Genomic DNA, 12,784 nt, shown 5'->3' with positions numbered 1-12,784 from the left:
AAAAGGCTGCTGTCAGGCCAACAGGGACACTATGACAAGAACTTATAAAATGTGTCACGTAGCAGTTATCTATGTAATCTGGCTCAACACTCTCTACTACATTGTGTAAAACATGCTGTAGTTTTGGAACCAAGGATGGACCATAACATTTGCACTTTTCTTCAGGGGCACTCACACTAAACCCTAAAAATTAATATGGCTGAAAATTTTATATTCTGTAAACTGAATTTATTGCACCAGCTTAGAGTTTCAGCTTGTCAATAACAGCAATGATCCAGGACTTCAAACTTGTCACAGGGGGGTCACCATCTTGGAAAGTGTCTGCGACACTCACATGCTCAGTGGGCTCTGAGCAGCTGTTGAGAAGCTAAGCTTAGGGGTCTTCACTAATTATAAAGCAGGAAATGAGGTTTTCCTGCAATAAAGGCTGATGCTACAGAGCTGATTATTCAATTCTGATGCTAGTTGCACTGGTTTCTGTGCTGCCATGTAGTAATTATCTGTATTAATTACTATTCAGCCTTATATTGTGACATTTATATTCTATGTGTACTGTATATTGTGAGTGGGTCCCTAAGCTTAGTAAGTGACAGCAGCACAGAGCATGTGCAGTGAATCAGCAGAAAAGAAGATGGGGAGCTACTGGGGCATCTTTGGAGGCACAGATCTTTACTGCTAAAGGGTCGTGGTTCCCTTGGGCTGGTACAGAAGCCCAAAACATAATGTAGAATATTGCTAGCCTACTTCTTCAGTCAAGCTTTAGTTCTCCTTTAAAGGCATGGAAAGGAACACGTTTGCCTGTGACTGTAAAAACCTTTGATGGCACTAGACATATAAGCAAGTGTCCACTGAGACTTACTCTCATTTACCTAACCTGCTGTAACCCCTCTGCCTGTATACCCACTAGCGGAAGGTGTAGACAGCTCTATCGCCCTTTTGTGTTATATAAGTTAAAGCTGATAATTAGGTTTCTCTGATTCGGATCAGCTGGCAACTCTCTGCAATGATGTACTTGCCAGCTCATCTGCTGCCCCACACAGAACGTGCCACTAACCCTAGTAACCCTAGCAGAGAAATGGGAACTAAAGTCTAAAATGGAATAATGTTAGAAATGCTGTATTTTGTATAGTAAACATAAACATGAACTTACTGTACCAGAAGCCTAATTAAACAAATGATTTATGTTTTCAAAGTTGGCCGCAGAGTGTCATCATCTTGTTAAACATCTTTGCAAGACCAAGACCACGCACATGTTCAATGTGGTCTGGGCGTCTGTTGGGAGGTTAAGCTTAGGGATTGTGTCATATATATATATATATATATATATATATATATATATATATATATATATGTATATATATATATATATATGTGTATATATATATATATATATATATATATATATATATATATATATATATATATATATATATATATATATATATATATATATATATATATATATATATATATATATATATATATATATATATATATATATATATATACAGCAAGACTGACTAATCAGAATATGCAGACTGCACTGGATTTGCGGATACAAACAGGACTGGACTTGTGGCGAAGAGAATGGCCGGCAGGCGCTAGGACCCGAGGCCTCGGGGTGGCGAGCAGGGACACAAATCTCTACACGGTCGCCAGCTGCTCTATAGGGAAACAAACAAAGCTGCTTGAGGTTAGGGAAGTAAGATGGGGGGGGGGACTGCCCCCTGCCATTTGAAAGTATGATTGTTTTCCTGCAGAGCAGTTAGGGGCCATCTGAAGTTTCCTATCTGCAGCTGTCAGAGCAAGTATTACGAAGGGGGAATTTCACTGCATACAGTCAGGATTATTAAAAAACAGTACACATTTTTAATTAAAGTATATTAGAGATAGACTTCTTTTTCATTAACGAAAGTAAAAATGGGATTTTATTTTTTTGCCTTTACATCCCCTTTAAAGGAAGACCTTTCCTCTGTGCAAGTGCCACGCCCAGGTAAACTTAGCATGAAAAGTAACCCCATTGCTTTCCACTAAGCTTCTAGTCAGTGCTGAGCCATTGAATCCTGCAGAACATTATCTACAGGAAAACATATACATCCTGCAGGCAAAGACGACTGTCTGATTTGTGACTGTCTGTATTGGAGAATACATAACTGTCTCCATGCTAGATGTGCCTGTAACGCTAGCCTGATGAACTTGACAGGAACAGGTGCATCTGGGATGCCTGAAGGTTGACATGAGACCCTTGCAGAAACTATTCCATTTTAAAGTCAGACAGATGCCTACAGGCAAGGGAAATGTACAGAGAAGCAAGTACTTCAGCAGACACATAAAATAAACTACAGTATGTAACTGGATATTCAAAGCAAACCAACCCACTAGTAATTACATGCCATAAAGTTACCTTAAAGGAACAGAAACATCAAAAAATGAAAGTGTTTTAAAGTAAGGGTGGAGGTACATGCCATAGATATCTTAAAGGAACAGTAAGATCAAAAATTCAAATGTTTTAAAGTAAGGGTGGTGGCACACAGGGAGATTAGTCGCCAAGTGATACATCTCTACTTCTCTCAGAAATGCCTTCCTGCTGGCAAGAATTCGAATTGCTGGCGGGATGGCATACGTGTTCTTTCGGTTTTCTGCAGTCGCCCAAGCTTTCTCCTGAGGAAGATTTATCGCTGGTCAACTAATCTCCCCGCGTGCCAGCACCCTATTAAAAATCTAATTAAGTTTTACCCTGCACTGGTTAAACTACTGTGTTTGCTTCAGAAACTCTACTATTGTTTATATAAATAAACTGCTGTGTAGCAATGGGGGCAGCCATTCAATGGAGAAAAGGCTCAGGTTACACAGCAGATAAGCTCTGTAGAACATAATCGTCTTATCTGTTATCCACTATTTAACCTGTGCCATATATAGGGTTGCCACCTTTTCTGGAAAAAAAAATACAGGCCTTCATATATATTTATCTTTTCTCCCTATTAATAACATTAGGATCAACCATCATTTTTACTGGCCAGGCCGGTTAAATACCGGCCAGGTGGCAACCCTAGCCCTATAGCTTTTTTTCAATTTCTGCCATTGCTACACAGCAGCTTGTTTAAAGGAGAAGGAAACCCCCTGGGCGCAAAACCCCTCCCCCTCCCCTGTGTTGCCATCTTCTCCCACGCGCGTCTTCTTCCTGCTTTGACCCGCGTCTTCTGGCGCATGCGCAGTAGGAACAGTTACCGATACGGATCTACTGCGCATGCGCCGATTGTCACGAAGTTTTCCGATTTCACTTCGTGACATTTGCCGCATGTGCAGTAGATCCGTACCGGTACCTGTTCCTGCTGCGCATGCGCCTGAAGACGACGGTCAAAGCAGGAAGAAGACGCGCGTGGGAGAAGATGGCGACTGTGAACTCCGTGGACAGGACCTGCGCAGAGGGGTGAGTAACAAGTTAGGGGCATTTGCCCAGGGGTACAGGTAGGCCAGGGGGGAGGAAGGAGGGGGGGCAACACAGGGGAGGGGGTGATGGGTTTTGCGCCCAGGGGGTTTCCTTCTCCTTTAAACTACAGATCAGTTTTACCAGTGCAGGGCAGCAATACATGATATTTTCATTACTTTAAAACACTTTCATTTTTAAAACACCATGCCCAACTGCAAACAATCTCACCCAAACTTATATTAACAGAACATGGATGGAACATGCTGATCTGCCCCTGCCATCTTTGTCTGGGTTACATGAGCTTAGCTGTGGGGCAATTAAGGGCTTCACAGCCTCTCTAATGTTTTTGCAGGAAGTAGGGATGCACCGAATCCAGGATTCGGTGCATGGTTAAATGAATTAATTTGCGTTACTATTTCCATGATAATTGATCTAAGGAACTGCGGAACCCGAATATGCTAGGATGTAACTGTGAGGATCGAGTATTCTAGGAACTCACCATACTATCTCTACTTAGAGCTGAACAATGAATGCCTTTTGTATTTAACCTTCTTCCCATCCAATAAAGTAAAAACAAGAGCTGAAAAAAATAGGGAAATATCAGTTCCCAAGTAGCACTTGTCTATTTTATTTTTTCACAGAACATGAAAGCCTTTTCTTCATAGCATGAATTCCTATTATGGAACTGGACATTCTTCTGTCATATCTGTTACACATGAGTAGTAGCATCCACGTTGCTTGCACCAGATTAGGTACTTGTATGGGCAAAGAAGAAAGGCACCCCCCACACGGTGCTCTTCTGTGTGGTTATATGGAAAGGATCTGTGCCAAGGCAATAAAAACACAGAAGCTCTCACGTATATCAAGAGAAGGAATCTCCACAGTCTCATATTGAACCTCTCGCAAGGGAAAACAAACAGAAAACAAAGCCTAATTCAAACAGGGAATTTAAGGACAAGCTACAGCTAAAAATAGCTGCTTGTAGCTGATAAAAAATAATAAGGATGAATGGAATCTATGCAAAGGGCTAGCAGTGTGGCTAGTAAGGACAAGGAAGGACTTTACTATTAGGGGTATAATTATCAAAGGTCGAATTGAAAAAACTTCGAAACTCGAATTCAAAAAGACCAACAGAAATTAAGTCAAAGTTTTTTGGGTCGAATAGGTCATTTTTCGATCGAATAGGTCCATATTTGGCCGAATTCGAATAGTTTGAATAGAAAGAATAGTGAATTAGATCCAAAGTTTTTCCCCCAAAAAATTCACCAATTGACTCCAAATAGGTTCTAGGAGGTCCCCCATAGGCTAAAACAGCAATTTGGCAGGTTTTAGATGGCGAATGGTTGAAGTCGAATTTTTAAAGAGACAGTACATGATAAATTTCGATATTCAAATTTTTTGAAAATTCTAATCGAATTTGGACTATTCCCTAGTCTAAATACACAAAAAATAGCTCGAAATTAGAATTTTTTCAATTTGAAAATGTATCTCAACCTTCGACAAATCTGCCCCTTAGTGATGGACGAATTTATTCGCCATGCAGTAATTTGCGGAAAATTCGAGAATTTTTTTGCCGCCGGCAACAATTAAATGGACACCTATTGACTTTAATGCATGTCAATTGTCGTCGGTGTCTAAAGGTGCGTTTTGCAAATTTTTTGCCCGTTTCGTGAATTTCACTGCAAATTTGCGAATTTTATGGCAAATCTAAACGGGACAAATTTGCCCATCATTGATTACTATATTTTATATATATATATATATATTTATACATAAATATTGTTCATTCATGCTGTTGGCCTATAAACATTAACTTAGGGGTTTGCCTTTCATGGAATCAAAAGCCCATTTCACCGGAGGAATAAGGAATTAGTAATGCTGCACAATGCAGCCCAGTGGCAACGTCACTCATCGAGCACATAGCCTTACGGTAGTCTCTTAAAGGAACAGTAACTGCTAAAAATAAAAGCATTTTAAAGTAATTAAAATATAATGTACTGTTGCCCTGTGTTGGTAAAAGTTATGTGTTTGCTTTAGAAAGACAACTAGTTTATGTAAATAGGCTACTGTGTAGCCATGTGGGCAGCCATTCAAGGTAAAAATGGAGAAAAGGCTCAGGTTATAGATAAGCTCTGTAATGGCATACAATGGGATCCTGCAGAGTGCATTCATTTTCTTCTATGTAACTTGTGCTTTGAATGGCTGCCCCCATGGCTACACAGCAGCTTGTATATATAAACTATAGTAGTCTTTCTGAAGCAAAAACAAGTGTTGTACCAGTCCAGGACAACAGTACATTATTTTTTAAATACTTTAAAGCACTTTAATTTTTTGGTGTTACTGTTCCTTTAGCCTAATGTGTCTCCGATTTATTCTGTACTGACCGTAAACAGGTTTTGCAATTTTAAAGTTTGTTTTACAAGGTCAGATTAGAGCCATTTCATTACAAATGACAGATCCTTGCTGTGTAAATATCAAAGCTGGGAGACCAACCCCTTAACCTCTTCATTGCTGGAACAAAAAAAAGGGAAAATATTTCCTAACAGATGAGTACAAAGAAATACTGGGAAACATGGGTTTTATGTTGCAGGGATTAACTTGGTCCTTATTAAGCGAGTGTTTATTCATGGCTATTCAGTTTAAGGAGCTTCAGTGTTTATCATGTGTAAAACATTAGCCGGATATGCAATATGCATACCCCTGTAATTATTTAAAAGGAATTTAACCACATCTATATGCTCCTATAGGCAATAAATCATGCAGCCATCATGAATGATTAAATATATATTATTAACATCTTAACGTATTATTTCTTGCCAAGGGCTGAGCTGCCATTGGTGGCTTTCCATATATACATACATATTTTCTGATTAAAGAGCAGCCCACGTGTTTTTTTGCAAATAGAAATAATCCGAACTAATTTCAGGTTCTTGATAACCATTAACATCCCATGCAAAGCACATATTCAGAAATATAGTTAATTCTGCTATAATGGTTTTTATGTTTGATATTTGGCCATGTTATACACATAAATATTCAATAAAAAGCTTAGTAGTAGTCAGTGATTATCACTTCCCTCAAATGTGGTTAAAGTCAAGAGGAAACAAACTACAGTAGAATACAGATTTGACATCTCCCAGGAATTAGGCAGGCCCTTACAGGTAAGCGGTGTATAATTTCCCCTGGATTACGCTGTGTTGATGCTGTCCCTTGAAAAAAGTAAAATTGGGGTTTTAAATAGTAGTAGTATTTAAATATTGACCTCAACAGTGCCTCTTAAAGGGGTGGTTTAACTAAAAGTTAACTTTTAGTGTGTTATGGAATGGTCAATTCTAAGCAACTTTTCAACTAGTCTTCCTTTTTTTTTAATGGTTTATTAATTATTTGCCTTTTTCTTCAGACTTTCCAGGTTTCAAATGGGGGTCACTGACCCCATCTAAAAAAAGAAATGCTCTGTTAGGCTACAAATGTATTGTTATTGCTACTTTTTATTACTCGTCTATCTATTCAGGCCTCTCCTATTCATATTCCAGTCTATTATTCAAATCAATGCATGGTTGCTAGGGTCATTTGCACCCTTTCAACCGATTGCTGAAATTGCGAACTGGAGAGCTGCTGAATAAAAAGTTGAACACTGTAACTCAAAACCCAGAAATAATAGAAAATTAAAACCATTTGCAAATTGCTTCAGAATATCACTCTCTCGTCATACTTAAAGTTAATTTAAACGGCGAACAACCCCTTTAACAGACCTGTATGGGTAATGCTGAAATCAACACCGTAAATTTCCGCAACCCAGACCCGCATTCTTACCCGCTTGGACCCGCTACCCAACCTGACCCGCAAGTACCTTATCCGCAAACCGGACCTGCTGACCATCAAGAATCAGGAAGTGCTGTCATTGTAAACCGGAAGTGACATTATCGGAACTAGACGTGATCAGAAAAAAAGAGTAAAACAGGAAGTGCTGTCATTGTAAACTAGGGATGCACCGAATCCAGGATTTGGTTCGGGATTCGGCCGAATCCTTCGAATTCTTGCAAATTAGGGGTGGAAAGGGGAAAAAAATTTTACTTAAAAAGTCACACGATATCCCTCCCAGCCCAAATTTGCATATGCAAATTAGGATTCGGATTTGGTTCTGCCCAGCCAAACCAAATCCGAATCCTAATTTGCATATGCAAATTTGGGCTGGGAGGGATATCAGGTGACTTTTTAAGTAAAATTTTTTTCCCCTTTCCACCCCTAATTTGCAAGGATTCGGCTCAGTATTTGTCCGAATCTTTCGCAAAGGATTCGGGGGTTCGGCCGAATCCAAAATAGTGGATTCGGTGTATCCCTATTGTAAACCGGAAGTGACATCATCAGAAGTAAATTTGATCAGAAAAAAGAAAAAGAGTAAAAATTACTATTGAGAAGACCCGTGGCCCGACCGCAAACCCGCGTCTGTACCCGCACCCAGAACTTCTACCCGCAATCCACAGGATAAAGCAGGTTTTTGCGGGTAACCCGCGGGTACCCGACCCGCTGCAGGACTCTACCGTAAGGCCATTGGATGCAATAAAGGAATATGCAGCAAGGTAACCACTTACTAAGGTTTTCTATACACAGCTGATAGCCTCACGCCAAATTCAAGCTATATGAAGGACTTCTCACAGAACAACTTTTTTCTATACCAAGTCAGAAAAATGCATGCAAATATTAAGAACACAGCCCTCCTGAGACAGTGGTCAGAACCTTTATTGATCAGTATGACCAATCATGGTCGGTAATCTTTATAAAACCAGTTGTGCGCTAATTCGATCTACAATTACACTGCTCTTTCCAGGACTTTATTAGTTACAACGCCTATGGCCAAGCTCCACTCATTATATAGCCCCCTGAGATACAAGTGCAATGTAAATAGAATTATAATTATTACCTTAGTAACGTAATCATTTTGCAAACCCAATAGGACTAAAGGTGATATATGCTACACCTAATTATTTTATCTCGAATGCCCCGTGGCTGTAGCGCTCTTAAGATCAGAAACCCTGGTATGGAGGAATTCATCAATCCCTGCAGTATTGCAATAATAATCTCTCAAGTACCTAATGCTGCAGGAGGCTATGGCCTGTCTATATTAGCTAGAACAACAAACTAGGCGATACGCAGCACTGTTTCCATCAAAAACCTTTAATTATATAGTTAGTAAAAACAAAGAATGCTTAGAGCACTCTAAGTTCCAACAGCTTTCTTGCTGGTACAGGAGACATTGTAATGTAAGTGGAATGGGAATAGTTTGATTGAAAGGTATTTAAGGAAATCAGGTGCACAAAGCGCATTTCAAAATTATTTTAAAGGCAAGAGATCGCATTATATATTCCTGAAATGTATTCCATGTCTCGGATGCCTGCTATTAAATCTTACTTTTCTCCGTACCAGAGAAATCTATTATCTTATAGCAATTACATGTTAACGCTTTCACTCTCCCACAAAAATATATAGAAAAGATAAACCCCAAGTTGAAGGCCATGTGGAGCTCTTGAATGGCAAGTGTTGTGCAATGGAACTCAACGTTACAAGTCTGGCATCATCCAGTCTTATGCCCAAGGCTGTGTAAGGGCCCGGATGCTCTGGTAAAGTTTCGGACCAAGGAGGAAACAACAGTCCAACACAGTTCGAGGTATCTGGCAAGGGTGAGGCAGAAGAGTAGTCAAGTCCAGAAGGGTCAATGCAGGCAGAAAAGGTTCACAGACGAATAAACAGGCCGAGATTAAACACAGGAATCAGTAATAATCAAGAGTAAAGCACACCCAGGAACACACAAGGTAGAACCTATAATTGGGCAATGACAGGAATGTTCAGGCCTCTTATATAGGCCTCATGACGTCATGACGCATGTTTGATGCATTGGCGTCGGAACGTGCCACGCGGGATCCCTGGATCATCTTGTCTCACAGGAGCGGCAGTGAGTAACCCTTACAGGCTGGTTCAGAAGTAGCCCCCTTGTACCCTTTTTTCTGTTGCCCAGCACCATCTCCATTCTTCTCGAACATCCTAGAGCTAAACCTAGATACCTCATTCTCCCTTCTCCTTTAGATTGCAAGCTCTAAAGAAAACCTCTTATATAGGCCACTTTTTGTATGCAAGTAGTGTTTGATATACACAGCCTTCTATTATGCAGCACTACTGAATATGTTGTTGCTTTATAAATAATTGAATAATGTCTTTATTATTTGGATTATTATTAAGAGGGTTCTTTACTAAACCTCCAATTTTTCTGGTCTTGCTTTTTGGGATAAAAACTGGAATTGTTTGTGTAAAAAAAAAAAAAAAAAAAAACTTGAATTTTTCTAGATATTTTCTAAAATTTGGGGTTTTCGGGCAAAACCACGAAAAAAAACATGCAATTCGGGGGAAAAAAATAAATCAGGCGATTTGGGGTTTCACACGATTTAATTGGGGGTTTTCCCCCCAATCTGATTATTTCCAGTTTTTTAATTAAGCCTATGATTAAGGGTGGAAACGGCCGAAACACGTATAGAAGCTGCCATCTATCTGCTGTAGAACTACACAGCCCATGCTAATTTAATCATTTCCATGCATTGTTTACAAGCAATTCATGTAACTTTTTAGAACGGACATGCTCCAAACTAGGCAATTTAAGTAAGGCCTGGGGTAATAACACTGCTTCCATTTTCTTGTTTCATAGGATTCCGCTGTATTAATATATAATGGATTTATTGTCCTTTGGTTGCATAAAAAGTTTTATTTCACCCTCTTTTGTACCAGCTTCAATTTTCGTCTGTTGGTGTATTGGATATTCAGGGTAAATACACAATGGAAAATGCTGAAAAGTCACGACAGAGTGAAACTCTGTTAAAGCAATTTACGCAGCAGTAATAATAGAATATCCCTTCAGTAAATAAAGATGATAATAAATTCAATGTGATTCTCATGCCCTGAAGATGATTTGCCTTGCCCTGGTTAGCAAGTGATAAAAAAAAAAAGAAAAATACCTTCCCCCTTTGCAGCTCTGAGATTCTTTTGCTTGGATATTGTTGCTCTTGCCAGACAGCTTCGATAAAATAGCATCTGTTCAGTGTCCTTTTACTGAGCCTGTGTACAAGAAAATGGCACATATTGCGTTTTGGAAATGAGCTCCAATTGGTGCTCAGATCTGATTGCTCAAATTCTGCTTTCTCAGTGGATACACAAACAATTTAAAGAGACAGTTCATACTTGGTCTTGGAAAATCCCGAGGGGGACAGCATGTAGCTGGCTTTAAGGGGGTCAGAGTCGGGACTACTTCCCCAGGCCCGAAGAAGATGTTATTCACATGAAAAAAACCCCCAAACATGTATCTCTTATTGGGAAGTAACATGGGATGCTATATGACCTACAGTCCCAAGCTAGTGTTAAACTACAACTCACATCATCCCTTAATATGGATTGACATTACACACACAACCCCCCTGCTTAAATCACATCTCATTAATGATTACATAATACTGTGCAACGCTGCATAGCAATGTCGGAGCTGAAGAACGTCTGAATGAGGATTCTTATAAGATCAGGTGAACGCCTCTCTCTTATTCCCTGGTACAAAGGGTAAGACAAGTTTCGGCGGACATGATGCCGTTGGCTGTTCTGCAGTTTGTGCAATTTGAAGACTGCAGCCTGTTACATGTTCTGCATATTGATTTGAGGCGGCATAAATGAGGATTTCTGTATGCTTTATAATCAACACAAGCAGAGCGACGATGAGCTGATCCAAGGAATATCTGGGCTTTTGTTTACGTCTGGGACATTCATCTCTTATAGTGTTGATCACATGTACATTAAGGGTATTTGTAACAACTCTGGCTCTTCTTGTTATATCGGGCAGGGTTGGCACGCATCGAAAAATCATAAAAACCGCATTTCCATATCCCTTTGTTGGTTTGTACAAGCTGCTGGTTAGCAGGCTGTGTACACACGGGAACCAATAAATACAATGCATCAAATGGAATGACTGACAAATGCACAAACCATTCAAAGCGTTTGTAATGCGCCTAATAATGCCTTACCATTACATCTGGGGCACGTATCTAAATAGATTTACCTTTGATATGCATCACTTGAATCCTATCTGCCCCTGAATGTATAACCACTTTTTTGGCAAATTTAAAGCATGCCACGTGAAGAAATGCTTCTTCATTGACATCAGCCCTGGTGCCTGAGGAGCTTTTAACTGAAGACCCCTATGATATTTGCACAACACACAACAAGGACAGTTGCATAAGGAGCCAATGAACCTGCCTGTATGGTTTTTGGAATTAGGGGAGAACTGCGACTCAACCCGGTGTCTACATTTGTCACTTACCTGAACCTGAAACATTAATCTGCCTTTGAAGCCTGAACATGGGTTTCACCCCACTTGAGCATCACTATTCCAATACTGTTAAATTATAACTCCCAGTAACAGTCAAATGTGGCTGATTCATTATCTTGTTGATATTGCTGATATTTGTACCGATATGGGATCCGTTATCCGGAAACCCTTAATCCTGAAACACTTTAGCTGGAAACCCGTTATTCAGAAAGCTCCAAATTACGAAATGGCTCCTATATTCTCAATTTTATCCAAATAATCTAAATTTTAAAAAAAGTATTTCCTTTGATTCTGTAATAATAAAACAGTGGCGTGTACTTGATCCCAACTAAGATATAATTAATCCTTACTGGAAGCAGAACCAGCCTATTGGGTTTATTTAAAGGGGAACTCCCTCTTCCAAAACAAAATTTGATAAAGAGGCTCACATAACACAGAACCCCCTAATATACCCATCACAGTTACCCGTTTCTTGAAAAAGTATGAATAAATGCCATTTTCTATGCTGAAATCCAGCTGTTTGACAGTTCTTCTCTTTCTGCATCATTTAAAATCCTGGCAGGGAAGGAGGGACTAAAATACTGATGTTACAAATTGTAACAACTTCTCCACAGCTTACAGACATCATGCAGGAACTACATAACCCACAATGCATTGCACTGTGATGTTCCGTTCCTTATTGAAATCACATGTGTTGGGAAATGTGGGCTTTGGAGAATGCAGTCAGGACAGAGGCTGTTGATACAAAGTAACAGTAGTCAGCCAGCTCAGCAAAGTAGTCAGAAAGATCAGCAGAAGAGCAGGGGGCTAGGCTTAGGGAACTGTCAGAAACCATTAAAAATCATTATCATATCATCATATTTTTTAAATTATGTATATTGCAAAGTTGTTTGAAATTATGTTTACTTTTCAAAAAGCTTAAGTTAAGTTTTTGTGGAGTTCCCCTAAAGGATTTTCTAGTAGACTTAAGATAAAAAGATCCAAATTACGGAAAGATT

The 12,784-nt window shown here is 39.4% G+C and overlaps 1 protein-coding gene across 5 annotated transcripts in view; it reads right to left on the bottom strand.

Annotated features, from left to right (window-relative positions):
- Positions 1 to 12,784, bottom strand: part of dag1.L (dystroglycan 1 L homeolog) — a 160,888-nt gene that overhangs the window by 17,787 nt on the left and 130,317 nt on the right. Inside the window, exon 2 of one of the 5 annotated variants that reach the window (XM_018256551.2) lies at positions 10,432 to 10,531. The gene's annotated coding sequence lies outside the window, so the exon portion shown is untranslated. 5 annotated transcript variants of the gene reach the window in all.

This window comes from Xenopus laevis, chromosome 4L (assembly GCF_017654675.1).
Source record: "Xenopus laevis strain J_2021 chromosome 4L, Xenopus_laevis_v10.1, whole genome shotgun sequence".
Classification (NCBI taxonomy): domain Eukaryota; kingdom Metazoa; phylum Chordata; class Amphibia; order Anura; family Pipidae; genus Xenopus; species Xenopus laevis.
Note: the sequence above shows the minus strand (reverse complement) of the source record. Positions and strands in the feature narration are given on the sequence as shown.